At 42.1% G+C, this 27,541-nt stretch overlaps 1 pseudogene; it reads left to right on the forward strand.

Moving 5' to 3' along the window:
• Window positions 1-27,523, forward strand: part of LOC139155645 (interleukin-1 receptor type 1-like) — a 44,886-nt pseudogene extending 17,363 nt beyond the window's left edge.
• The last annotated feature ends 18 nt before the right edge of the window (window positions 27,524-27,541 follow it).

A 27,541-nucleotide genomic window follows, 5' to 3' on the forward strand; every position in this document is an offset into this window, starting at 1 on the left:
AAAGCTGTTAGGCTGTCTGTGAATTAGCTGCTCCACTGTGAATTCACTCTGATAGACTACTGCACACAGTGAACGATGAAAACCCTATATGAAGTCTGACTCCAACCACTGTGGAGAATGGCTGCCACCGAGAAGGCAATGTATGATAATTTTGTTATCATACAAGCAGTCCACAATTCCATCTATGCTCTTTAAGATGAAGTCCTTACTGAGCACTTTTTCAATATTTACAATATGGGTCTTTTGCTCAGACGAAGTGTGCCCATTTCTGAAACAGCCTCTCCAAGAGGGAACGGTTGCTTTAAATCCAAGCCGCAACAGCCCTCATACTGATAAGGTATACTGAAGCTGTTGTTAAATTGACCTGAGAAAACAAAGGAATGTACAAACGGTGTATCCCATGGCTGCAGAAACTGCTGAGGATGTGCCAGAAGAAATGCTGATTGTCCTATTGTCCTATTTATTTCAGCCTTCCCAAGATTTACTAGAACTATAAAAACATAGTTCATAAGCTACAATCATTACTAGCTGTGACCAGAACTTCTCAGCTAAGAGGTCCTCTATTACCTCCAAACTATGGTTTGACAAGGATTGTACAAAATCCAAGAAATTTCTCACTTTAGCATATAAGATGTACAAAAGTGAGACTGGGAATGGCAATAAAACTCTTAAACATCTTACTCTCAAATAACAATTTAAGCAATTGATTGTTCTTAAGAAACATCAAAAATATTTTTGCCCATTGAAATCCCTGGTACCAATTACCTAATTTTCTCCTCCACTTTTTATATTATGAAGCTGTCTTCATGTCAAGAATCTGTTGCCCTCTTGTGGCCTTTTATCATACCGACACTTTATCGTTGATGCATTTTTCAGGCAAAATTGTTTTGATTGCAGTTCCAAACTTTGTTTCCGTTATAAAATGAGAATCTTTAATATTGTTTAAGAGCCAGATTATTTCCTGCTTGGCTTCATTTAACAGTTTTTGAGAGGAGTTCCAACATGAACCATAAATATGCTTTCAAGTCTTTGCAATGCTGATATAAATACATTGATTTTTTATTCTTTTTTGGCCAAGAAGTTTACAAATGTTTCATTTTATTTAGTTTTCACTTATTTCCCAGTATCCTTATTTTTCCATATGTTATCCATCTTTCCATAATTAGTTGGTGTCTTCAGGTAAGTAATAGGAGGAGGAAGGTGTGCTGGTTATGTTCACCACCTTGAGTTACCTGTAAAAATAAAGGTGGGATATAAAATAAATTTAAATATGTTTTATTGTGACTTCGTGCTCTCTGAGCTTAGCAGACGTTTCATTACAGAATGAGATAACATCATCAGTGGTTTAGTTTTAATGTTTTAATATTTTAAATAAATTCCTTTGGAAATTTATTGGGTTGTTATTTGGAACAAATATTTCATCCATTCAACTTCATTTTAGCTATGAGTTATTATGGCTAACATCCTCTCACTGCCTACCTTGCTTAGCTATTGTCTCTCCAGTTTTCAAATTAATAGATATATACCAAAAGCTGGGCTTAACTATTCTGCATTCACATTCTGAGAATAGGTTTGTATGAATTGTAAATGTAATAAGCAGGGAGTTCGTAAAAGAAACAGGCCTTTATTGCTATAACACATGCCAAAGCATGCAGGCACAGACATAAGAGAACAGAGCCTCCCCAGCTCTTTATACATAGAGCTGGCTGAGGCAGCAACCAATACATAAACAGTAAACCTTCCCGCTTACAGTGTTACCAAGTATACGCGTCCAATCAGCACCCTGGATAAGGCACCAATAGCTGCGGCTGTCAGCCCGGCTGGTTGTCACGCAGACACTTCACTCCTTCTCCTTTGATTGGAGCAAATGAAATCTTGTAAATAGGCGGGCTTTTTGCAAATTCGTCCGGATCGCCGGGGCTCCACAACACCCCTCGGACTTAACCCTGGGGTAAATTCACCTTGTAAAGGGGCAGGGCTGGATACCGCTGCAGGCTGGCTTTTCTCCGGGCTAAACCCCGCTTGGGCTCCCTCTGTCCCCTGAGCCTGGAGAGCGTTCCCATCCGACCCCTCTGTCCTGTCACTGATCCCAGCTGATTCCCGAGCCCCTGCCTTATTAAGTCTGATCTGGTCAAGATGCCGTTTCCAAATCCGGCCATCCCCTAACTCCGTCTCAAATGAGCGAGGACCCAATTCCCTCCTGACGGTAGCCATTTCCCAATTCTGACCACCCGCGTATGAGCGGACAAAAACCGAATCACCTACCTCTATCCTCCTGTCCGGTCGCTCTGGCCACTGGGCAGCTTGGGAATACAAAGGGTGCAATCTATCCAGGGATATTCTGATCTTCCTTCCCATTAACAACTCTGCCGGGGTCTTCCCGGTTGCCATGCATGGGGTGGAATGCTGCGCAAGCAGCAATTCTGTCAACCTCTGATGCCACGACCCCTGTGGCATTCTTTTGAGGGCATCTTTGGTCGAGCGAACCATGCGTTCGGCCTGACCATTACTAGCGGAATGCCAAGGTGATGCCAATGCGTGCCTGATGCCCACACCCCCCAGGAACGACTCAAACACCACCGACGTGAACTGGGGGCCGTTATCCGAAACAACAAGGTCCAGGAACCCGTGCGAGGCGAACAGAGTTTCCAAAACCTCAATGATAGCCTGCGATTGGGTAGAACGCAGGCGAGCTACCTCCAGCCACTTAGAGTGGGCATCCACGACAATTAAAAAATTCTGACCCCAAAAGGGGCCAGCCAGATCCAGGTGCAGCCGCACCCAAGGCCCTACAGGAGGTTCCCAACATAAAGGGTCAGAACGGGGAGGAAAGGGTCGGCTCTCCTGGCATAACCTGCAACCAGCCACCCGATGTTCAATCTCCTTATCCATGCCAGGCCACCACACATAATCCCGGGCTAGGGCTTTCATTCGGACAATGCCCGGATGCCCTTTGTGCAGAAGGGATAGCACCCTGTCACACAAGCTTGGGGAAATCACTACTCTGCTGCCCCTGAGTAAACAGCCTCTTTCCATCGAAAGTTCATTCCTGCACCGAAAGAAAGGATCAAACACTTCCCCCGGGGAGGACGGGGGCCACCCCCTGAGCACCCACTGCTTAATTCTAGCCAGTACCTGATCTCGTGCCATTTCCCGGGCGACCTCTAGGGCATCCACTAACAAGGGCCCTTCCCCTAAAGACAGCACCTCACAAGCAGGTGCAGGATCTGAAAGAAAATCAGAGAGGGGACATCTGCTCAATGCATCCGCATGAGCTATGTGCCGGCCAGGCTTATACCGTAACGTGTAGCTATAATTGGCTAGAAACACCAGCCACCGGGACATCCATGGGGACAATACAATGGGGCTTTGACGGTCCCCTGCCAACAAACCCAATAGAGGCTGGTGGTCCGTAATCAGCTCAAAATGCCTCCCATATAAATAATCATGGAATCGACGGATTCCAGCAACGAGGGCTAAAGCCTCCTTGTCAATGTGGCCATAATTTCGCTCCGCCTTGGCTAAGGTACGCGAAAAAAATGCCAGCGGAGCCTCCCTTCCATCGGGCAATCTATGGCTCAACACTGCCCCCACGCCATACTGGGACGCGTCGCATGTCAAAACCAATGGTAAAGCAGGCGAGTACTGGGCTAACACGGTGTTAGAGGTAAGTATGCCCTTAACAGCTTCAAAAGCCATCTCCTCTCGCCTGCCCCAATGCCACACCGCCCCCTTGTCTAAAAGTCTATGCAAGGGCTCTGCCACCGACGCCTTGTGAGGCAAAAACACCGCGTAAAAATTTAAAAGCCCCCAAAACGCCTGGAGTTCTGATTTGGACTGTGGCCTCGGCGCTTCTCTAATAGCCCTCGTTTTCTCTGCCGTAGGGTGAATCCCTTCGGCGTCCACTGTAAAACCAAGGAACTCTACTTCAGGGACACCATACACACATTTTTTTTATTTTAACTTAAGCCCGGCGTCCCTCAGCTTAGTCAGAACTTGCCTTACTCTCAGCTCTAACTCCTCAACCGTACTCCCTGAAACCAACACGTCATCGAAGTAAGGCACGGTGCCTTCTATGCCATACAACAAACGCTCCATTAACCCTTGGAAAATTTCCGGGGCTATCGAGACACCGAACTGGAGTCTGTTACACTTAAACACCCCCCGATGAGTAATAATGGCTTGCGCCTCGGCTGTCTGGGGGTCCACAGGGAGCTGCTGGTAAGCCTGCGTGAGATCGAGTTTTGCGAAAACCTTACCATTTCCCAACGAATATAGAAGGTGCTGCACCACTGGCAGCGGGTAGGAGTGATGGGCCAGCGCCTTATTAATGAAGCATTTATAATCTCCGCAAAGGCGAATTCCCCCCATCCCCCTTGACAGCTATCACTACAGGGGTTTCCCACTTAGCCTGGTCAACGGGCTCTAAAACACCTTGAGCTATCAAACGATCCAGCTCCTCGTCCACCTTGGGCCTCAGGGGAAGGGGCACGCGGCGGGCTTTTAAATGCACCGCCGGCACTTGGGGGTCCAGACTGAAGGAAATATTGGATCCCGAATAGCAACCCAATTTGCCATCAAATACAGAGGGAAATTCTTTTGCCCAGCGGTTAAACCCGGAACCCTCCCTCAGAGCATTGACCCCCACCACAGATAAACCCAATGATTTGAACCAGTCGAATCCCAGTAAATCGGAGAAAGGTCCATTAACCACTATTAATGGTAACTTCCCCACAAAAGTCTTGAACCTCACAGTAAATTTGCCCTCCCCCAGGACTGGAATAGCCCCCCCCTGGTAGTCCCGTAAGTTTAAGCGACACGGCTGAAGGCGAGATTTCTTCAAAGTCGGGAAACAGCGTTTAACCGTAGACCATGAGACGAGCGAATGAGCTGACCCCGTGTCCACTTGCATAGAACAAGACGCTTGACCCAAGAGAACCTGCACCGAAATCTTGTCCATCGAGGAGGACATCTCATGGACATAAGTTGGCACCGGACGAGGCACGGTGTAAATTGCGTTGCAGTCCTCCTTGCGCGCATAGGAGGACCTCCTCTGCATCCTGGAGCCGAAGTTTGGGGAGTCCCTCTGATCCCTTGCTGCTGGTGGCGGAGATCTGCGAGACCAGCAGACCTTGGCGACATGCCCTCTTGCCCCACAGCGCCAGCAAACTGCACCCCGAAAGGAGCAATTGGCTCTGAGGTGATTACCCCCGCACCCCCTACAAGGAGACAGCAGGGGACGGGGGCGGGCAGCTGGCTGCTCGCGGCCATGATTGACCGCAAGCCGGCAAACTTCTTCTTCTTCGGGCACCGCCAATTCATCCCCCTCGGAAGGAACTTTTGCTTTGGCCGCCACCGGAACGCTCTTCTGAGTGAGATTGACAGAACTGTCCATAGCCACTAAAGACTGAGATGACAGTTCAAAAGCTCTCGCCTCGGACAAGGCGGTTTGGAAAGTCAAGTCCTGAATGGCTAACAAACACCGCTTGAGACGGCCGTCCCGAATTCCGAAAACTAATCTGTCCAGCAAATAATCGCTCAGATTATCAAATTCGCAGTAAAGAGCTGCCCTGCGGAGAGCAGCCACAAAGTCATTAATAGACTCTCCGTCTTCCTGATTCCTATGATAAAACTTATAGCGGCGAGCGCAGCGTGAGGGAGCCGGAGCATAATGGTCCCGCAGTGTTTTAAGGAATTCCTCCCACGGAACATTATGGATAGAGACCGGGGCAAACAACGCTCGGGCAGTCTCGAACATCTCTGGCTCGCAAAACCCAAGGAAATACGATCTCTTCCGATCCCCGAAGATCTCAGTATAGCCGTTTGAGATTAGGAAACAATCAAACCTGGCCACATACGAATCCCACGTTTCCCCTTGTGGGTTAAAAGGAGCAAAAGTTAACTGGGTAGACATCCTGACAGGAAATAATTACCCAAAATAGTGGAATCCTCGTCGCCAATGTAATAAGCAGGGAGTTCGTAAAAGAAACAGGCCTTTATTGCTATAACACATGCCAAAGCAGGCAGGCACAGACATAAGAGAACAGAGCCTCCCCAGCTCTTTATACATAGAGCTGGCTGAGGCAGCAACCAATACATAAACAGTAAACCTTCCCGCTTACAGTGTTACCAAGTATACGCGTCCAATCAGCACCCTGGATAAGGCACCAATAGCTGCGGCTGTCAGCCCGGCTGGTTGTCACGCAGACACTTCAGTAAATATAAATTGTTTCTAAATTTATCTCAAATATGCTACCTGTACCTTTGTCTCCATCATAATAGAATACAGAACATAGAATAACAGGGCTGGAAGGGACCGCTTGCTAGTCCTTTTGATAAATTTTCTTTAGCTTGCAAATATGGACTGGTTTAATGTTGCTTTTTTGATTATAAAGTATGTGTTTGATAAAAGAGTTTAGCTTGATATTAACTATTCTTATAATAATGGCTTATTTTTGTTTCAGAAATGCTATGTGCCTTTATATGAAGACTCGAAATTTAAGTATAATGGAGAACATCTTTTAATTAAAAATGTAACTAAGGAAGATGAAGGAATTTATATATGCAGAGCTAAACATATATATATGGGAAAAGAATATAATATTTCACGAGCCATCAATCTAAAGACCTTTGGTATGTAATTTTCATCTTGTAGTTAATGGTATGTCACAGAATAGAATTTATTTTAAAAATAAATTAATCTATGCGACCCGCAACCTAAATTTGCAATGTAGCCTTGTTACATTATTCCCACCGTCTCTGAGATACTATATGCAATGTTCAGATTCAAATAATTTAACAACTGGTTTATTGCCCTGATAACCAGCTGGGTAGGTGTGGCTGGTGGTCAATTGACTGGGTGAGCATGGCCAACTTGACATCATTCACATGGAGGGGTGCTTTGCCTCGCCCAGCTTCTTATGACTGTGGGGATGCTACAACAGTCATAAGTGTGAAAAATGTTAATAAGCCACTTTTTTCATAAACTTTGAATGCTCACTAAATGAACTGTTGTAAAGCAAGGATTACCTGTAGAAAAATACAAAAAGCTTCTTTGCTTGCAAAAAGCTGTGTTAAATACCAAAAATTAGATTAGAAATGAGGGAATAAACACTAAAGATCAATGATAGCCACAGCCATCATGGAAACCTAAACCATTCTGTCTGAATACCTTCCTTTTCATGAGCAATACCTGCAATTCAGAGTTACAAATCAGGCAGGGTACCTATTAAAGACAGGATTAAAACCCCAAGGAAGCCAGCATCTAGGATTAATTACATTTGTTAAACAAGATTAAAAACCCCAACTCATTGCTGGCATTCGGAAGACTAACTAATAAAAATCAAATAACAAAATACGCAAAACAAGCCTCTAAATTACAAAATTCTGTAGAACAAACTGTATAAAAATCCATGAACTCATAAAAACAATTGGTCAGCTGCCTAGGACCTCAAACCCATGTGGTCCTGTTCACCAATAAACCATCTTTCCAATCAGCCTCCATGTTTCCAATGCTTTTCTCCCCATTTGAAACTGACTCAATGGATATTTCTTGCAACACTTTTGAAAAAAGCACCTTTGGGATGACCTGGATGATTGAAGAATTCCCATAGACAAGAGTCTCCTGTGCTCAGTGACCTGACAAAGCAGCCTTTCACACCTAGGAGAAGCAATCCTTGGGTCCATTTGTACCATTTAAAGATAGCAGCTGGTCTTACTCACCTCACAAGATATCCCAAGGAAATCATCCAGATTTAAAGAAAGATCACATGCTCCCAGAAATGCAGTTTTAAAAAAACCAGACAGTGCCAAACTTGTATCCTGCCTCTTTGAAGTACACCCCAAAAGAATAGTGCCAGAAACCACTAAAGTAGTGTAAAAAGTTTTAAACTCTTCCTCATTAAGCCTCCCCCCCCCCCCCCAGAGTTCAGGTGACAGAAAATCTGACTATACTGCCAAGCACCAACTGCTGTTACAATGTACAAGCAGAGAGACAGTTTCTGAAAACAAGCAAAATAAGCAGGAATAGGTTAGAAACACACCAAAATGTTTCTTTTTTACTTTCCTGATAGAATTAGCCCTGTAAAGTGGGAAAAACAAGACTGTTGGAAGGAGATTTCTTCCAACAACCAGTTTGCCGAACTGCTCAAAAAGTTAGCAAATGGTTCTCCTGAAGTAGTGTGAACCGGCTAAATCCCAACATTGATTACACAATTGATTGAGGTTCTGCTGAACATATTATATATATTTTACCTGCTATCATGTAAATGATTAGATTTGCATCAGCAAAATCTAAGCACGTTCAGAACAAAGTACATGTTTTTATTTTCAAGTTACTATTGCTTTAATAATAGATTTGTATCACAAACCTACTTTTCCGATTATATAATTATGAGGCATTGGCACAACATTTCAGTAACCAAGAGCTCTAATTGTGGCAATAAATTTCATTCCTAAAAATTAAAGTAGCATTGATTTTATAATTACTCATTTTCAGTATTTTCTTTTTGTTTTAGAAGTACCAGAGAAAAACATTCCAGATATAATTTATCCAAATAATAACTCAATTGAAGTAAAACCAGGTAAGTAATTACTTCATTTGAAAAAGAAACCATTTTTAATAGTCCTAGGCAAACTCTAAAATGTTATGATTATTCACCTACTATAATTATTTGTGAATTGCAGGTTCCAGATTTGACCTGGTATGTAATGTCTCAGCAGGTCCTCTGGATGAAATTGTAATTGTAAGCTGGAAGTTTAATAATGAGACATTAAACACAGATGAGAAGGATAAGTAAGTACAATATGTTGTTTTTCCAGGGGGTTCCAAATTATTACATTGTCATTCTGTGCTGTGGGGTTAGATATTTACATAATGAAGCAAGCGTCACTGTGAAATTCATTTATCTGCAATAGCTTGTTAATTTACTAATAGTGCATCAATGTACAATACTAATAGGAATTCCTAAAATGTGCTTCTCAGTGCTTTCCAGACATTTTATAATAAAATGGATAAATAAAACCGACTAGGTGGTTCTGCCCCAGACACCTGATGGACCCAGAGGGCTTTCAAAGGGTGCTTGGGGTTATACCAGATGCACTCATCCACAGTTCGGCAGAGTCACTTGCCGTGGCCTGGAATAAGGTTGCGACGGAGGCTCTTGACCGGATTGCGCCGTTGTGACCTCTGAGTGGCACTGGACACCAGAGAGCCCCTTGGTTTACCGAGGAGCTCCAGGAGTTGAAGCGCCAGAAGAGACGTCTAGAGAATCGATGGAGGAAGAGTAAGTCCGAATCCAACCGAACACTTGTAAGAACTCATATTAAGACTTACAAAGTGGCGCTCATGGCGGCAAGATGCGCATATCATGCCGCCTTGATTGCATCAGCGGAATCTTGCCAGGCCGCTCCCACTCCCTTCTTAACTAGGGGGGAGTGGGTGAGCCCTTGCAGAGTAGTGCCGAGGATTTTAACACATTTTTCGCTGATAAAGTCACTCAGATCCGGGCGGACCTCAACTCCAGTCGAGGTGACTGGGCCCGTCCTTGTCCATCTGTCTGGGAAGAGTTGATCTGGTGACATCTGATGAAGTGGACAAAGCCATTGGAGCTGTGAGTTCCGCCACCTGTTTGCTGGATCCATGTCCCCCCTGGCTGGTTTTGGTCAGCAGGTAGGTGACACGGAGCTGGGTCCAGGAGATTGTCAATGCTTCCTTGGGGAGGGAGTCTTTCCCGGCTCCTTGCAAGGAGGCACCTGTGCATCCCCTCCTCAAGAAGCCTTCCCTAGACCCAGCCATTCTCAACAACTATTGTCCAGTCTTCAACCTTCCCTTTATGGGGAAGGTTGTTGAGAAGGTGGTGGCGCTCCAGCTCCAGGGGTCCTTGGAAGAAGCAGATTATCTAGGCCTTCAGCAGTCAGGTTTCAGGCCCGCCTACAGCACAGAAAGTGCTTTGGTTGCATTGATGGATGATCTCTGGCGGGCCCAGGACAGGGGTTTATCCTCTGTCCTGGTGCTTCTTGAGCTCTCAGCGGCTTTCAATACCATTGACCATGGTATCCTTCTGCTTCGGTTGGAGGGGTTGGGAGTGGGAGGCACTGTCCTTCAGTGATTCTCCTCCTACCTCTCTGGTCGGTCACAGTCGGTGTTAGTGGGGGGTAAGAGGTCGACCTCTAGGTCTCTCCTTTGTGGGGTGTCTCAGGGGTCGGTCCTTTCCTCCCTGCTATTTAATATCTACATGAAACCACTGGGTGAGATCATCCAGGGGCATGGGGTGAGGTATCATCAGTATGCTGATCATACCCAGCTGTACATCTCCATCCCATGTCTAATCAACGAAGCAGTGGAAGTGATGTGCCGGTGCCTGGAGGCTGTTAGGGTCTGGATTGGTGTCAACAGACTCAGACTCAACCCTGGGTGTGGGGAATTACTGACCCCCTCAGAGAGGGTCCGCAACTTGGGCGTCCTCCTCGATCCACAGCTAACAATTAGAGAACCATCTTTCGGCTGTGGTGAGGGGGGCGTTTGCCCAGGTTCGCCTGGTGCACCAGTTGCGGCCCTATCTGGACCGGGACTCATTGCTCACAGTCACTCATGCCCTCATCACCTCGAGGTTCGACTACTGTAACGTTCTCTACATGGGGCTACCTTTGAAAAGTGTTCGGAAACTTCAGATCTTGCAGAATGCAGCTGCGAGAGCAATCATGGGCTTTCCCAAATATGCACATGTCACACCAACACTCCGCAGTCTGTATTGGTTGCCGATCAGTTTACGGTCACAATTCAAAGTTTTGGTTATGACCTATAAAGCCCTTCATGGCATCGGACCATAATATCTCTGGGGCCGCCTTCTGCTGCAGGAATCCCAGCAATCGATTAGGTCCCACAGAGTTGGCCTTCTCCAGGTCCCGTTGATGAAACAGTGTCATCTGGCGGGCCCCAGGGGAAGAGCCTTCTCTGTGGTGGCCCTGACCCTCTGGAATCAACTGCCCCCGGAGATCAGGACTGCCACCACCCTCTTCGCCTTTTGCAAACTCCTTAAAACCCACCTCTGCCGTCAGGCATGGAGAAATTGATTCCCCCGGGCCGTTCCATTTTATGTATGGTTTGTTTGGGTTGTATGACCGTTTTTTATATTAATGGGTTTTAAACTGTTTTTAATCATTAGATTTGTACTGTATTTTGTTGTTGTGAGCCGCTCCGAGTCTGCGGAGAGGGGCAGCATACAAATCTAATTAATACTACTGCTACTACTACTACTACTACTACTACTACTAATAATAATAATAATAATAATAATATAATAATAATAATAATAATAATAATAATAATAATAATCATCATCATCATCATCATCATCATCTTGAGGATCTGGGTATTTTTTTCAGCAGATAACAAGGTTTTTTTTAAAAAAAACTATGTATATGGCATATTATTTTAATTGAAATCTGCATGTATTCTGTGAATTTCCAGTAGTTGTGAAGTTATTTAGTTTTAGGCAATAGGCGCACTATTGTCACAAGAGTAGATAGCATTAAACAGATATATTTAATAAAATTATTTCATGTTCCTTGTTTTACATTATCCTGATACTCTTATGCCACAGTAAATTTTGGTATGTGAGTAAAACAAAAGTTGAGGCTTTGCTTTAATGCTGGGAAAATGAGAAGATCTACATTTCTATTCTGAATACATGCAATTTAATTTAAATGTGTTGAAATTAAGATGCTGAGCATGACCCAATTTCATATAAATCAATATAATGATTCTTAATTATTTTCTTCTTTTCTTTTTCTGTTTATATTTTCTTTTGGTGTGTTAGGGTTTTTTTGGAAAACGAATAATAGAAGTGAAGTTAAAGATTTCCAAACTGAAAGACGGAAATTATGGAAAATATATGTGTGAAGTATGGTCTCAAGAGTTCATACAAGTAGCATATGTAGAGCTAAACTATCCAGGTAATTTAAGTCTATATATGTATATCTTTTATATACCTAATACAGTGGTACCTTTACTTAAGAAAGCCTCTACTTAATAACTTTTCTAGATAAGAACTGGGTGCTTAAGATTTTTTTGCCTCTGCTTAAGAAACATTTTCTACTTAAGAACCCGAGCCTGGAAAAATTTCCCAGGAAATTTGAGAGCGGCACGAAAGCCTGGCCAGTTTCCTGCCATTCCCCCTTTAATCTCAGCCATTTTGGGCTTTTCTGGGTTGCCAGAGGAGCCTTTCGGTGGCGCTTAAGGAGGTTTTGGCAGCCCAGAGCGAATGGAGCATTTTCCTTTATCTGCACACTTGGAGAGGGAATAAACCACTTCACTGTGGTGACTCCGTTGCGCTGCCTCCCATACACCCGGCGCAAGGTTGCCTCCTGGAGCATCTGGGCGCGGAAAGGTAAAAGGGGGCCCTCACCTTACCTTCTTCCTTTGGCAGCAACTGTCCTCCTCTTCTTCCTCCTCCTCCTCCTCCTCCTACCCAAATTCCGAGCTTTTATTTCTTTCCTAATGGGTTTGCACACATTATTGGCTTTTTCATTGATTCCTATGGGAAAAATTGCTTCTACTTAAGAACGTTTTTACTTAAGAACCTGGTCATGGAACGAATTAAGTTCTTAAGTGGAGGTACCATAATATAGAGAAAATATGCTTTGCTTGTTTATAAAAACAAATATCCATGAGAATTTTGCTAATCTTTATGTACTCTTTTATGAAACTCATTTATTTTCTTTTTGAGGAGGCTGAGATTCTGAAGTTTCATATATTAGATCATGCCCTGGGATGGGCGCAATAGACTTATACTTATTCTAATCTAGAAACAGTCATTGACCCTGATACTGAATTGTATATATATATATATAAATTGTTTGGGAAAATATTACTGAGGTATTTTCATCTTGTAAAACTCTACTTACCGGTAGTTCCATAGTTTAATGGGGAAAAGTGTCACTATCTCAAAAAAAGGAAGCAAGTGTTGACACTTGCTCTATCTAGAAATATTTGGGGTAGACTAGGAAAGCTAGGGAAGTCAGAGTTGGATAATGTGGCTAGAAGTTATTGCTAGTGCTTTCCACCAATGACATTCAGCTGGTTTTCTCAGTGGGCCTTCTCTTCTATAAGAAGATAATACCCATAAAAACACCTGGAGGAACACATTAAATGAAGAAGTTGGCTGCATATGCCTCTTTGAATCAATGCCCCATCCAAGGTCAGATCAATAGCAATCTGGAAAGATTTTTGGAGTTTGATACAAGGGTGGTTTCCTGCTGGTTCGGACCGGATCACCTGATCCAGTAGTGACCCGCTGGTGATGTCAAAATGGCGTCATGGATCCAGTTCAGTCAGTGTTGGCCCATGGGCCCTGCCATCTTTTTATTCCCCCCTCCGAATTTTGATTGTTTTGAAGTTTTTCCCCCTGCTGCAGCTTAAAAAAGCGCCGTCCTGCTCTCACCCAGGTTTATACTTTCTTTATTCCTTTGCCCAAAGCACAGCTGATCAGCTCCTCAGCTGTATTTTGGGCTGATGATAGCTACTGAGCATCCATGCAAGCAGAATTGCACAAGGGGAATAAGTTGGCTGCATATGCCTTTTTGAATCAATGCCCCATCACACACACACACCTGCAACATTGCAAAGTGAACCAATGGCGAAAGTAAGTGGAACCCAGTCCTGGTTTGATGATATGAGGGTTCCCTTCCTACAGAAAGCAATTGATATAACTGCTAATAAAAATACTTTTATTTATTAACTGAAAGGTTTATTTTGCTATTGACTTTGATGTGGCATTATGCTTTTGTTATTTTATTTTTGTATCATTTATATATGTTTTTGACATTGAATGATGTATCATTTATAAGAATAAACAAACTTTAAAAGGTATGATGAAATGTAATGCCAGCCTAATCATTTTCTCTTTGGCAATAAAAGTTGTTACTTGGATAATCTTTAGACATAGGAAGTCCCTTTTCAAAATAATGAAATGTTTTATAATTTGCTTAGAAAAAAGAAATTAAAAAATGGAAATTTTATAAATTTCTCTTTTTATAAACTTTTTATGGCACTTACTAATAATGTTCTTTTCTTCTCCTCTTCCCTCCCTTTCCCTTCTGTTTTCCTCCCCCAACTCCCAATAAAGCTCCAAATTTTCAGATTTATGTGATTGGAGGACTGATTTCACCATTGTTTATTATAGTAGCATTGCTGCTTACTTACAAATTTTTCAAAGTTGACATTGTCCTTTGGTACCGGGATTCTTTCCAACATCTCAGCAAAGGAAGTAAGTTTGACTTTAGTCATTTGATGCCCTCTGATAAAGAATAAATATTTTGATGGTTTCTAAAAAGTTTGCAACTTTTCTTTGACTTTTTGTCTTACCATTTCTTCTCCAAGGGACTAGATTACAACTTATTGTTAATACAAAGAATATACTTCAGTGTGTTGTGATTGCATTAATGAATTAAGAACTGCGGGGTCCCTTAAGACTACAAATTTGGATTGTTGATTATAAATCATGTAAGATTTAACTTCTTGAGTATCTACGGAGATTCTCAATCATCCAGATCATGGTCGTCTCAAAAGTGCTTTTCCAAAAGGCATTGGACTTTCTTGGTTTCTTTGAAAACATTTTTAATCCAAGTCATTGAGGCCATTTGGGTCCATCTATATCATGGGAGTCACTTGAATCAGAGTTAAATGTGGAACCTTCTTAGGACTGTCGAAAGGACTATCATAGATGTCATGGTATCATATACCTGCCCCTCTGAATTCTCTCTCAAATTATTGGTCCTATCTGTCCAGAGCTTTGAACTTCACATTCTGGACACAATCTGGTACTTCAAACTTCCAGAAGAAAAAGACCAAAGAAAAAAACCAAAGAAGTCCAGTTGCCTTTTGGAAAAGCATCTTTGGGTTAAATTCTTGGGATAAACTACCATGCTTTAAGAATAGTCAGTCAGACAGTAGAATAGAATAGGAGAGGAGAGAATTCTTTATTGGCCAAGTGTGATTGGACACACAAGGAATTTGTCATTGGTGCATATGCTCTCAGTGTACATAAAAGAAAAGATATATTTGTCAAGATTCATGAGGTACAACATTTAATGATTGTCATGGGGTACAAATAAGCAATCAGGAAACAATCAATATTAATATAAATCATAAGGATACAAGCAACAAGTTAATCATAAGTGAGAAGAGATGTGTGATAGGAACAAGGAGAAGACTAATAGTAATAGTAATGCATCCTTAGTGAATAGTTTGACAGTGGTGAAGGAATTATTTGTTTAGAAGAGTGATGGCGTTTGCAAAAAAACCTGTTCTTTGTCTAGTTATCATGGTGTGCAGTGCTCTATAGCCAGGGAAGGGCTGCCTATCACCGGCCCTAATGGTACACACCTGGGGGTCGGTGGATGGGCAGCAAGTGGGTGCATGCGCATTGATGCAAGATTCAGCTTCTGCGCATGCACCTGAAGCCAAATCTCGCGTGAGGATGCACACGTGAATGAGATTTTGGTGATTTTTACTGATATTTTTGCTTTAACGCATGCACAGAAGCAAAAAAATAGGTGAAAATCACAAAACTCTTGCTCAAGCAAGCATCTTCACATGAGATTTGGCTTCGGGCGCATGCGCAGAAGCCAAATCTTGCGCGAGAGTGCACGTGCGCTCACACGGGACATGTAGCTGTGTGTTGAATCCCCAATTTTATTACCACTCTATAGCATGGCCTGCACCAGGAGCAGTCCAACACTATTTATAGCGTTGTTTTGAGGGTAGGAGGTGAAACTATTTATGTCCAGGATGCAAAGGTTCAGTAAATATTTTTCCCGCCCTCTTTTTGACTTGTGCAGTATACAGGTCCTCAGTGGAAGGCTGTTTGGCAGTAATTGTTTTTTATGCAGTTCTGATTATCCTCTGAAGTCTGTGTCTGTCTTGTTGGGTTGCAGAACCAAACCAGACAGTTATAGAGGTGCAGATGACAGACTCAATAATTCCTCTGTAGAACTGTATCAGCAGCTCCTTGGGCAGTTTGAGCTTCCTGAGTTGATGCAGAAAGAACATTCTTTGTTGTGCTTTTTTGATGACATACAGTGATACCTTGTCTTATGAACGCCTCTTCATACGAACATTTCGAGATATGAACCCGGTGTTTAAGATTTGTTTGCCTCTTCTTAAGAACCATTTTCACCTTACGAAACTGAGCCCGGGTGCGTGGGCTCTCTTATTGTGCATGCGCTCTCTTACTGCCGCAGGGATTCCCCTGCCTTGTGACTGCCACCGTTGGGAATTCCCATTTGCTTGCTGCCCCCGCTGGGATTCCCCGCCTCCTTCTGCTTGCACCTGCAGTCCCGAGGTGGGGAACGCTGGAGCTGCCCCATTTCCCTTTCCCCTCTAGCCCTCTGCTTTCTCTGCTCCCTGCAGCCGCCCCATCCTGCTGCCAAAATCCCCCCTAACCTACCGCTTCCTTTGCCCCATCTCCCTGCTAAAATCACCCCTCTAAAAGCTTACTATGCCACCCCAAATCGCTCCCAAAATCACTCCCCCAAAAGCTTCCTACACTGCTCCAAATTGCTCCCAAAATTGCCCCTCCAGATGCTCCCTATGCCACCCCAAATTGCCTCCAAAATCGCTCCCCCAAAAGCTTCCTACGCCACTCCAAATCGCTTCCAAAGTCTTCCAAAATCACCTCTCCTTTCAAAATGCCTCGTTTCTCCTTGCTGCCTTTGTTCACTCGATTTGCCTTCGTTAGGACCTCAATTTGGGGTGGCCTAGGAAGCATTTGAAGGGGTGATTTTAGGAGCGATTTGGGGCAACATAGAAGCTTTTGGAGGGGTGATTTTTGGAGTGATTTGGGGCAATGTAGAAGCTTTTGGAGGGGTGATTTTTGGAGTGATTTGGGGCAATATAGGAAGGTTTTGGAGGGGTGATTTTGGGAGCGATTTGGGGCAATGTAGGAAGGTTTTGGAGGGGCAATTTTAGGAGCGATTGGGGCAACATAGGAAGCTTTTGGAGGGGTGGTTTTGGGAGAGGTTTTGGGCGGCATAGGAAGCATCTGGAGGGGTGATTTTGGGAGCAATTTGGGGTGGCGTTAGCCTTCGTTAGGACCTCCATTCCTCGCTTCTCCTCGCTGTCTATCTCCACTCCGTTAGCCTTCACTTTGTCCACCCGCCACCTTTTTTTTAAGTCTTAAAGTTTGGGTTTTCCTAATGGGTTTGCACACATTATTTGCTTTTACATTGCTTCCTATGGGAAACATTGTTTTATCTTACGAACTTTTCTACTTACAAACCTCATCACGGAACGAATTAAGTTAGTAAGACAAGGTTACACTGTATTTGATGTCAGGTGAGTATTTTAGGTCTTGAGATATTTCTAGGTCTTGAACCTAGAAATTTGAAGGTCTCTATTGTTTATATTGTGTATTGTAAGAGATGGTAGAATAGAAGGGTTTCTCCTAAAGTCTATGACCATTTCTACAGTTTTGAGTGTGTTCAGTTCCAGATTTTTCTGGTGACATGACAAAATATATATACAAACAGTAGGGTGCAACATTGCTATTTTAACTTATTCTATGAGTTGCATCCAAACACAATAGTTACTAAGAGAAATAAAAGCCTTTTTGTCTTATATAAAAAGCCTACGTTTTTGAATAAATAATAAATTAGTAAACAATGAATCTACTCTAGCAAGAAAGATTCCTTATTACGGATTTCTTATTACAGATATATATATATAATCTCAGACAGTTTATTTTTAAAAAGAGAGCTTTTTTTATTTGTGGTGGTTATATAAAAAAACTATAACCTTTTGATATAAAATATTTGGGGAAATTAGTTACATCAAAAAACAATGGATTGAAATTATTTGCTTTTACATTGATTCCTATGGGTTTGGCTTGCTGTATTCATTTACAGAAGTTGAACTTAAAAACAAAGAATATTTCAATTTTATTCATACTTCAATAAAATTTTGTTTCCAAGTAGAATTTTTGAGCTATATTTTTGAACTTCATGGGTTTTTTCCTTAATTAAAAATAAAATAAAATGAAGAGGACAAGATTTGGAGACTTTTACACCCTCTAACTTCTTGTCTTGTATGGTTAGGGAAGGGCAGAAGAATATAGGAAAATAAAACCTCTATAAAATGTTGTACTGTATACTGATATCAATTACCATAACTGCTATATCCTTTGTATATTATCTTGTACACTCTGTCTGCACAGTCACTAGAAGTTAACACTGACTTAAAGGTATAACATATTGATTGATTATCTGACTGACTGATTTAATTACTTATTTCAGAGATTTCTGTGCTCCAAAATGACTCTAAGTGACATTAGTATTATGCCAGGATTGAAAGGAATGGAGAAAATGATTTGAATAGTTATTTATTTTATTTTATTAGTCAAACATATAGGATAGTAGTTTGTATAAACGTAAGTAAAAAGTAATGATAAAAAAGGACAATAGCACAGTAGGACAGGAATAGTAGGCACAATGATGTGCTTATGCATGCCCGTTACAGACCTCTTAGAAACGGGGAGAGGTCAACTGTAGATAATCTAAGATTAAAATTTTGGGGGTTGGGGGAAGAAACAGTCAGGCATTGATCACTTTATTGCTGAAGTGGTATTTTCTGCAATCTATTACGTGCTTGTGTATTGCTGCAGTTAAAGGTGGAGAAATCATTTTGGTATATGATTTTATGAACTACAGTTAGATCACGTAGATACTTAGTTTAAGATGTAGCAGTTAACTAAGTATCAGTTAGATACTTAGTTTAAGGTGTACTGTAGTCTGCAAACTGAGACACTCTATTCAATTTTCATTAGTGTCTTGGGTTTCCTGTAAAGAATTTTAGCTCTAACATACAGCATTGTTACCTGTATTAGCTTTCTAACAACCCAGTAGACTAACCTAACATAGTGTTAATACTATATTATTTAGGAAACTTTAGTAAGCGTCAAATTTTGAGGCAGGATTTTTTTTTCAAACAAGAGCTCAAGATGGTGACAATGAGTAGCTTTGCTCTCCTTTTTAATCTCTATTTTTACTCTTTTAAACATATTCTTTCTACTTTAAATCAGTATTTAAATTAAATTTACAAAGTTTTAATTCCATCACTTGAGAGTTTCACTTTTTACTCCAGCTGTTTTACTCCAGCATTTAGTGTCCAATTTAGTGTCCAATTTGGCCTGATATTTGAATTCTGCTGTTTCAATTGCCAGAATTAACCCATCCCAACCAAACTTAAATTGACTTTCCAAATTTTTGTAATAATTGATCTAAGATTAATATCCACAAATTAATGTTACCGTAAGTCATAAAAATGACAGAGAATGTTTATGTAATAAGTAGTGTTGGGCAAACCGAACTTCGGCTTCGTGCCGAACTTTGCAGTATTCGGGATGCCGAACCCGAACTCTTTTAAACGTTCGGGCAAAGTTCGGGTTCAGGGTTCACTCGAAATGGGCCAAATGGGAGCAACCCATCACTACCTTAGCTAATAACTCAGGTATATGAACTGTAAATTTCTATTAAAAAATTATTCCTATAAATGTTCTGGTTAACAGCGAGTTTGTTTTTCTCTTTTCTTCTAGTTTCAGATGAAAAGGTCTATGATGCATATGTGTTATATCCTCACTGTAAAATACCGAGAAACACGGTCTCCAAGTAAAATCCTTTTTATTCTCTACAGGCTCTGTGCGAGCGGAAAAACACTTTCACTGTATACGCGAGTTACAGAAGAAGCGCGTAAGACAAGTAGCTCGGCTATTTAAAGACTTTCCCTCAGCAACAGCCGGCGGCTGACAGCTCTTCCATTTTGGCGCCCTCTACAGCAACCAATAGGAAGCAGGTAAACAATGCCTATGGTTCCTTTCAATTCTGCTTAACAACTCTTGTTTAACAAGTTAACCCAGATACAGAACATTATAGAACATTACAGAATTTACAGGATTTAACACCCCTCCCCCTTCTGGATGATTTACAGGTATTATTCGGACAAGTACGTAACAAAGTCTTCTAAGTGAGGGGGTCTTCGCGAGGTCCGATCTGACCGTCTGGGGTCGCTCATGACTTGTGTGTCCACCGACGAAGATGGTTCCTCTCGTCCCGCAGACGCATTGCTTCCATGACCAGAAGATGGCAGAGCAGAGGCAGCGCTGGAATGGCTATTTCCCCCAGGTAAGTCCCAATCAACTGGTTCCGGGTTCCTGTTAGCCCTTGCGAAATTCCCTGTGGGGAGGGGATGAGTGTTATCTTTATGTCCTTCACTCTCGGCTTTCTCCACTCTTCCCCTAATGTGGTCAATGTGCCTCTTCCAGAGGCGGCCATCTAGTAATTTCACCATATATGTTTTGGGACCTGTTTGATCTTGCACAATGCCACTTTCCCAATGCTTTCCCGCATCAAAATTTTTAACATATACCTTTTGTCCCACGGCCACTGCACGCTCAGGTATTAGTACATTGTCCGGTTTTAATTTGATATAGGAGGGGTGCAGCCTATCAAGGGGGGATCTTAACCTCCTCCCCATTAGCAACTCAGCAGGGCTTTTCCCAGTAGTCAGACTAGGTGTTATGTGTTGGGTCAGCAAGAACGTGTCTAACCTCTCTTGGATGTCACCTGGAGCTGACCTCTTAATGGCCTCTTTGGCCACTCGAACATAACGTTCTGCTGCTCCATTAGACCACGCTGCGTGGGGCGATGTGAGTGCATGTCGGACCCCAAGACCAGCTAGGAAAACTTCAAATTGTTTAGATGTAAATTGGGGCCCATTGTCCGAGACTAATATGTCTGGGCACCCATGTGTTGTGAATAACTTCCTTAATACATGTATTACTGCTGATGATGTGGTAGAGGTTAATAGTACTATTTCCAGCCACCTTGAATACGCATCAATCAGGATTAAAAACATATTATTCCCCACTGGTCCAGCCAAATCAATGTGGACCCTAGACCATGGCCCTTGGGGACTGTCCCACTGTGCAGGGGTGGTTTTAGGCGGGTTTGGCCGCGTTTCTTGGCACTGGCCACATGTTGCCACCCAGTTCTCAATTTCTTTATCCAAGCCCGGCCACCACAAATATCCCCTTGCCAATGCTTTCATCCTCACCACCCCTGGGTGTCCCTCATGCAGCATTTTCATAACCCGCGGTCTCAGGGCCGTGGGGATAACCACTCTCTCTCCCCAGAGTATGCAATCATGCATAACTGATAGTTCTAGCCGCTTTGCTTTAAATTCACCCACTAAGGGATCGTTCCCATTTGCTGGCCAGCCTTTTAGAATGTAATTCAAAATCCTGCTCAAAACCTTATCCCGCCTGGTTTCCAATGCCACCTCTCTGGCAGTGACCACAGGAGTCTTATCTAATTCAATAAGGAGCACCTCAGCAGCTGGCGCTGGGTCTTCTACCCTCTGTCCCAATGGACAGCGACTAAGGCCGTCTGCGTGATTAATAGCAGATCCCCCTTTATGAATGAGCTTGTAGTCATATGCAGCTAGAAAAATAGCCCACCTGGACATACGGGGAGACATGAAGGGAGGAGTGGGCCGTCCTGTGGCCAGCAGACCCAAGAGAGGCTTGTGGTCTGTAACTAATTGGAAGGGTCTCCCTAACAAATAATGGTGGAATTTTTTCACCCCGGCTACCAATGCTAAAGCCTCCTTGTCAATTTGCGCGTAATTGCGCTCAGCCCCGGATAGCGTTCTTGAGAAATAGGCAATTGGTGCCTCCTGCCCATTAGGGAAGACATGGGCCAACACTCCGCCCACCCCGTACGGAGAAGCGTCGCATGTGAGCCTTACTGGGAGTGTTGAGCTATATTGCACCACTAAGCTATGGGAAGACAAAAGATCCTTAACCGCGTTAAATGCCCGTTGTTCCTCTTCACCCCAGTGCCAATCTGTCCCTTTATGGAGGAGCCTATGTAGGGGCTCAGCTGCGGAGGCTTTTTGTCTTAGGAAAACAGCATAAAAATTCAATAGCCCTAAAAAGGCTTGCAGCTCCGCTTTACAAGTGGGGGCAGGCGCTTCCTTAATGGCTCTAACTTTTTCTTCTGTGGGATGAATGCCTTCAGCATCTATACGAAATCCCAAAAATTCAACTGATGGGGTCCCCCACACACATTTTTCTTGTTTCAGCCGCAAACCCTTATCTCTCAATCTCGTGAGTACCTGTCGAATTCGACTGTGCAGCTGGGCAGAGGTGTCACCACAAATTAAAATGTCATCAAAATACGGGACCACCCCATCAAGGCCCCCCAATAAGCGCTCCATTAACCGCTGGAATATACCAGGAGCAACACTCACTCCGAATTGCAGGCGCGTACATTTGAAAGCACCCCTGTGCGTTACAATAGTCTGCGATAAGGCAGTGGCTTCATCTACAGTTAATTGCTGGTATGCCTGCGCAAGGTCCAATCTCGCGAAGATTTTCCCAGAACCCAATGTGTGCAACAGCTGTTGCACTACTGGAATAGGGTACGAGTTGTGCTGTAGTGCCTTATTAATAGTAGATTTGTAATCCGCACAAACTCGTAGCGATCCATCTGGCTTTAGTGGGGTTACAATTGGGGTTTCCCAGGGGGCATGTTCCACTGGAACCAATATACCTTGTGCTTGAAGTTTTGTTAATTGTTCATCTAGTTTACTAAGCAAGGGCAAGGGCACCCTGCGAGGCTTTAATCTAACGGGAGGAACAGAGGGGTCTAATGAAAAAGAGATAGGAGGACCTTTAAAGGTACCCAGACCAGCACGGAAAACCTCAGGAAATTCAGTGACAAAATTAGGGGCAGTAGAATATGTCAATTTGTTAAGACCCGTGACTGCTAACCCCAAAGGTGCCATCCAGTCCAACCCTAGAAGGGAATGATTAGCTCCGTCCACAACTAACAGAGGGAGAACATGGTGCACATTTCTATAGGTTATAGGAACCCTGGTTTTACCCAAAACACTAATAGGGTGACCCTGGAAGTCATTGATAGCAATGTCCAAAGGTTGCAATTCGTCCCGTGCCAAACTTGGTACATACAAATGTAATTTATGCCAGGGCATTAGTGTATATTTTGAGCCAGTGTCCAATTCCATATGGCACGGCTGATGGTTTAAGAGGAGGGGGACAACAATTTTATTAGGGGCAGGAGGGTAAACTGCAGAACCACTGAAAAAGCGGTTACCTCTGGCATTCCAAGGACGGCGGTAACCCTGTCCTTGTGGCCGGAAAGGACGGTAGGCTCGTGGAGCAGCAAAGGAAGGCTGTTGACCTTGTGGAGAAGAGACGTCATCTGGCAATGCAGCACGGCAAGCGGCGGCGATGTGGCCTCTCTTCTCGCATCGGTAGCAGAAGGCGTCCTTAAAGGGGCAGCGAGACCGTTGATGTTGACCTCTGCATCCAGCGCAGGCAGGAAAAGTTGTCCGGGCTTGCCTTTCTGGCGGTCCTCGAAGGTAGCAGCAGTGCTCATTGTAGTCCTCATATTCGGCGAGCTGAACGTCAGGTAGGCGGCGAGCCGAGGTACGCTGAGAGTCTGCTATCTTAAAAACAGTGTGCAGCTTGTCATTGGATTTTAAATCAGCTGCCGCAGCCTCAGCTACCTCAGCTGTCTGAGCAGCCTTAATCACGTCTTGTAATGTGGAATCTTCAGTTGCCAAGAGCTTGTTCCTTATGGTAACGTTTCGCATTCCAAAAATAAGGGTGTCTGTCAATCTGGCTTCCGGATTGTCAAATTGACATTTCGCCAAGATAGTGCGCAGCCTGGTTGCGAACTGGTTAATCGATTCCCCATCTGATTGTGACATACGGGAAAATTGATGCCTATAAACTATGGGCGGCTTAGTTGGTTTAAAATGGGCAGCCAACTTTGTTTGTAAAGTAGCCCATGGAACAGAATTAGGAGGTTCGGGATCTGTCAAAGTCCCGGCTAATTCAAAAATATGCGTGCCGCAATAATTCAAAAATAATGCGCGTTTCCTGCTGTCTTCAGTCGTATGTAGACCGGCAGCTTCCAAGAATATCTCAAATTTGGCCATATAGGCCGACCAAGTCGACCTTTCCGGGTCAAACAACTCCGGAGGCTGAATCAGCGAAGGGGTCGACATAGTGATATCTTCCTAAAAAAAAATTACCGCTAAGACCCTCGTCGCCAATGTAAAATACCGAGAAACACGGTCTCCAAGTAAAATCCTTTTTATTCTCTACAGGCTCTGTGCGAGCGGAAAAACACTTTCACTGTATACGCGAGTTACAGAAGAAGCGCGTAAGACAAGTAGCTCGGCTATTTAAAGACTTTCCCTCAGCAACAGCCGGCGGCTGACAGCTCTTCCATTTTGGCGCCCTCTACAGCAACCAATAGGAAGCAGGTAAACAATGCCTATGGTTCCTTTCAATTCTGCTTAACAACTCTTGTTTAACAAGTTAACCCAGATACAGAACATTATAGAACATTACAGAATTTACAGGATTTAACACTCACAATATATCAAGCTATGTATATTTGACAGAAAACTTTGTCTTCAAATTATTACCTGAAATCCTAGAAAAACAATGTGGCTACAAGCTCTTTATTCTTGGAAGGGATGATGTGCCAGGGCAAGGTATTTATCTTTAATATCTGCACTTAAAATTTTAAAATTGTTCCTTAAAGGGCAACTCTTAAGTAAATGTTTTGAAATGTTGATCTGGTGATAAAGTTTATAGGATTCCTGATTAGGGTTTAAAACATGCACTACTTTGAGAATAAACACAGTTGTGTCCCTTGAGGAATATATGGATAAGGATAAAAGAATTCCAGTTCACAGTTAGAACTTCATATACATTCAAGGATTAGGGCATAATTATTGGTGTAAATGACTTATAGAAATGGATAAATTCTCAATCTATATTTGGCAGAATAGAATTGACTTTAACGAGACTGCCCAGGGTCAGTGTAGCTTACAAACTACATTAGAAGCTCTGGTCTTCCTGCCTTTGACTTAAAAATACCTGGACAATAAGAAGTTAAATTGTTGCACAAAGAATTTTTCCTATAAAAATTCAAACTGACACAATTATTGTCAGCAAGGCTGGTATTCTGAGATGAGCTACTACAGATACAATTTGCAATATAAAAATATTTAACTCCCAAAATATCTTAGGAAGGTATTTTCCTGTACAAGTTTTGAGCAGGTATATATAATGATAAAATATGGAAGATATAAACATACATGCAGCATATTAGGGACTGATGATATTATATATATATTATTTGAGTGTAACTGTATGGCATAGAGAGATCATAATGTTGAACCTTATAAGACAAAAAGAAAGTTAAATGTGATGCATAACTAGCTAATAATGGTTTAGTCATTTGTCTGTGTAACTAGACTAGACAACAGGGGAAATGAAGTTTTGCAGAAGCAATTGCAAGCCATTTCTCTGTTGTATCCAAGAAAACTAGGGAGAAGTTTCCATAAAGTCATTAGGAATTGAGGTGATTCAATTCAATTCAGTTCACTTCTTTAAATACAAGAAACACTATCCATAATATCTAAAATTAAGCAATTTTTATAATCAGTACCTGATTAAAATGAATGCCTTACCTGGCCCATATTGATTCAGGTTTTTTTTTATTCACAGCTGTCATTACTCTTGTGGATAAAATGATCAAGTTAAGCAGAAGAGTGATAATTATTTTAATGCCAGATCTATATTGTGGTGGTGTGCAGAGTTTGTTGTCTGAACAGGAACGTGCAATCTACAGTGCTCTTATCCAGGAGGAAACCAAAGTTATACTGATTGAGCTAGACAAAATAAAAGATTTCAATAGTATGCCAGAATCCCTCCGATATCTTAAGCAAAAACATGGTGTACTCACATGGAGGGGAACTTTTACAGAAACCACTGGAATAGCAACTACAAGATTCTGGAAGAATGTGAGATACCAGATGCCAGCCAGCCCAAGCCCACATTCCTCAGACTTGCATTTTTTGCCAATAACTTTTCACACTTCTCAGATATCAGATGGATGACGTCAAAGCCACACCTGAAGTGTTTGCTTGAAATCTATTCCAGTGGATCCTTATAGATAAACACACATTTGCACCTGTTAGAGATTGTTCCAAGTCTCGGATCAACAGAATCACAATTCAGAACAGTATTTTCTGAAAGATTATTCATCCATAGGCTGTGAGGTACATGAGCTACTTGGGCAAGTGGCAAAATAATGTGAATGCTTGACAAGGAAGAAGTTGAAATTGTTTTTTGCATACTATTGTTTTACATGCAAAATAAGTGAGTATATAAGGAGCTATTTGTTCTATTAGAAAACTTTATATGAAAAAGAGTTTTAATCTAAACCCCAAGGGTTTGAGCAAAATGATAAAATACTAATCTAGCACTGATGTTAATTATAGCTATTAGCAAGGATTTAATCCTTGTAAATCAAGTATTTTAAGGGTGAGCTCTAGTCCTCCCTTTAACTGGTATCCTTACTAGAATTTCCATTGAAAAACAAACAGCCTATATGTTGATGAGGTGGGCATATTTCTGTCTTTTGAACAACTGTCTACACAATATGCCTTTGCTTGTACTGCCTTAAACGGAAGATTCAGGATAGTTGTGAAAAATATTTCAGCATGAACTTACTCTCTCTATAGAGTTATTGTATATTCCAAATACACTACATATGGAATCTAGTACAATCCATATACTATGAGTATTACTATAGTATCTCCCAGGGAGAAAAATAGAAACGACATATTTAAATAAATCACCATACCAGGAAGCAAGGGTAAAGTGTTCTTTTTAATTTTAGTTTGACTTTTTTAGTTAAACTCTTTTGCTATTAAATGAATTATTTTGAATTGTCCATAATTCAGAAACAATTGTTATATTTCAAATCACAAAATATATGCAATACACTATTTTCAGAGATTGCCTTTTATAGTAAGGGGCAGATTTAATAATTTGATCAATTGTATAGCTATTTTTATATAATTTGGATACATTTGTATAAATTATTCCTGTACTTGTCATATCCAATTTTCAGACACTACCTGGATAAATTCTTGCAGTTTTCTTGCAAGGCTTTTGATGTGGTTCGCCATTATCTCAGATTGAGAGAAAGTGAGTGGCCCAAGGTTTGTTTGATTAGCTTTGTGCTAATGATGGGGCTAAAACTCACAATCCCCTGATTTCTAGCCTGGTGTCTTAACAAATATACAACACTGGCTCACATACTATTTTTAATCATAAAAATGATAAAAGGGGTCAAAACATGGCCTTGTATAGGGAACTCAAAGGAGCATACAAGGCCTTTCTCTTTCCTTTGTCAACTACTACAGGGTTTAATTATTCTTGCCTGCTTAATTTTTTTATAATTTTTAACTTTAACATTTTAATATTTATATATTGTTTTATGTTTTGATATGTTATCGTACGTTGCTAGAGTCTCTCCTTGCGAGAGATAAATCGTTCAGAAATGTGAAATATAAATCAAAGCAAATGAACAAACAAATAAACCTTATAAGCCACAAAATAAAGTTATTCCTATGAAATCTTTGTGTCTTCGTTGT

This window comes from Erythrolamprus reginae, unplaced genomic scaffold, assembly GCF_031021105.1.
Source record: "Erythrolamprus reginae isolate rEryReg1 unplaced genomic scaffold, rEryReg1.hap1 H_38, whole genome shotgun sequence".
NCBI lineage: Eukaryota > Metazoa > Chordata > Lepidosauria > Squamata > Dipsadidae > Erythrolamprus > Erythrolamprus reginae.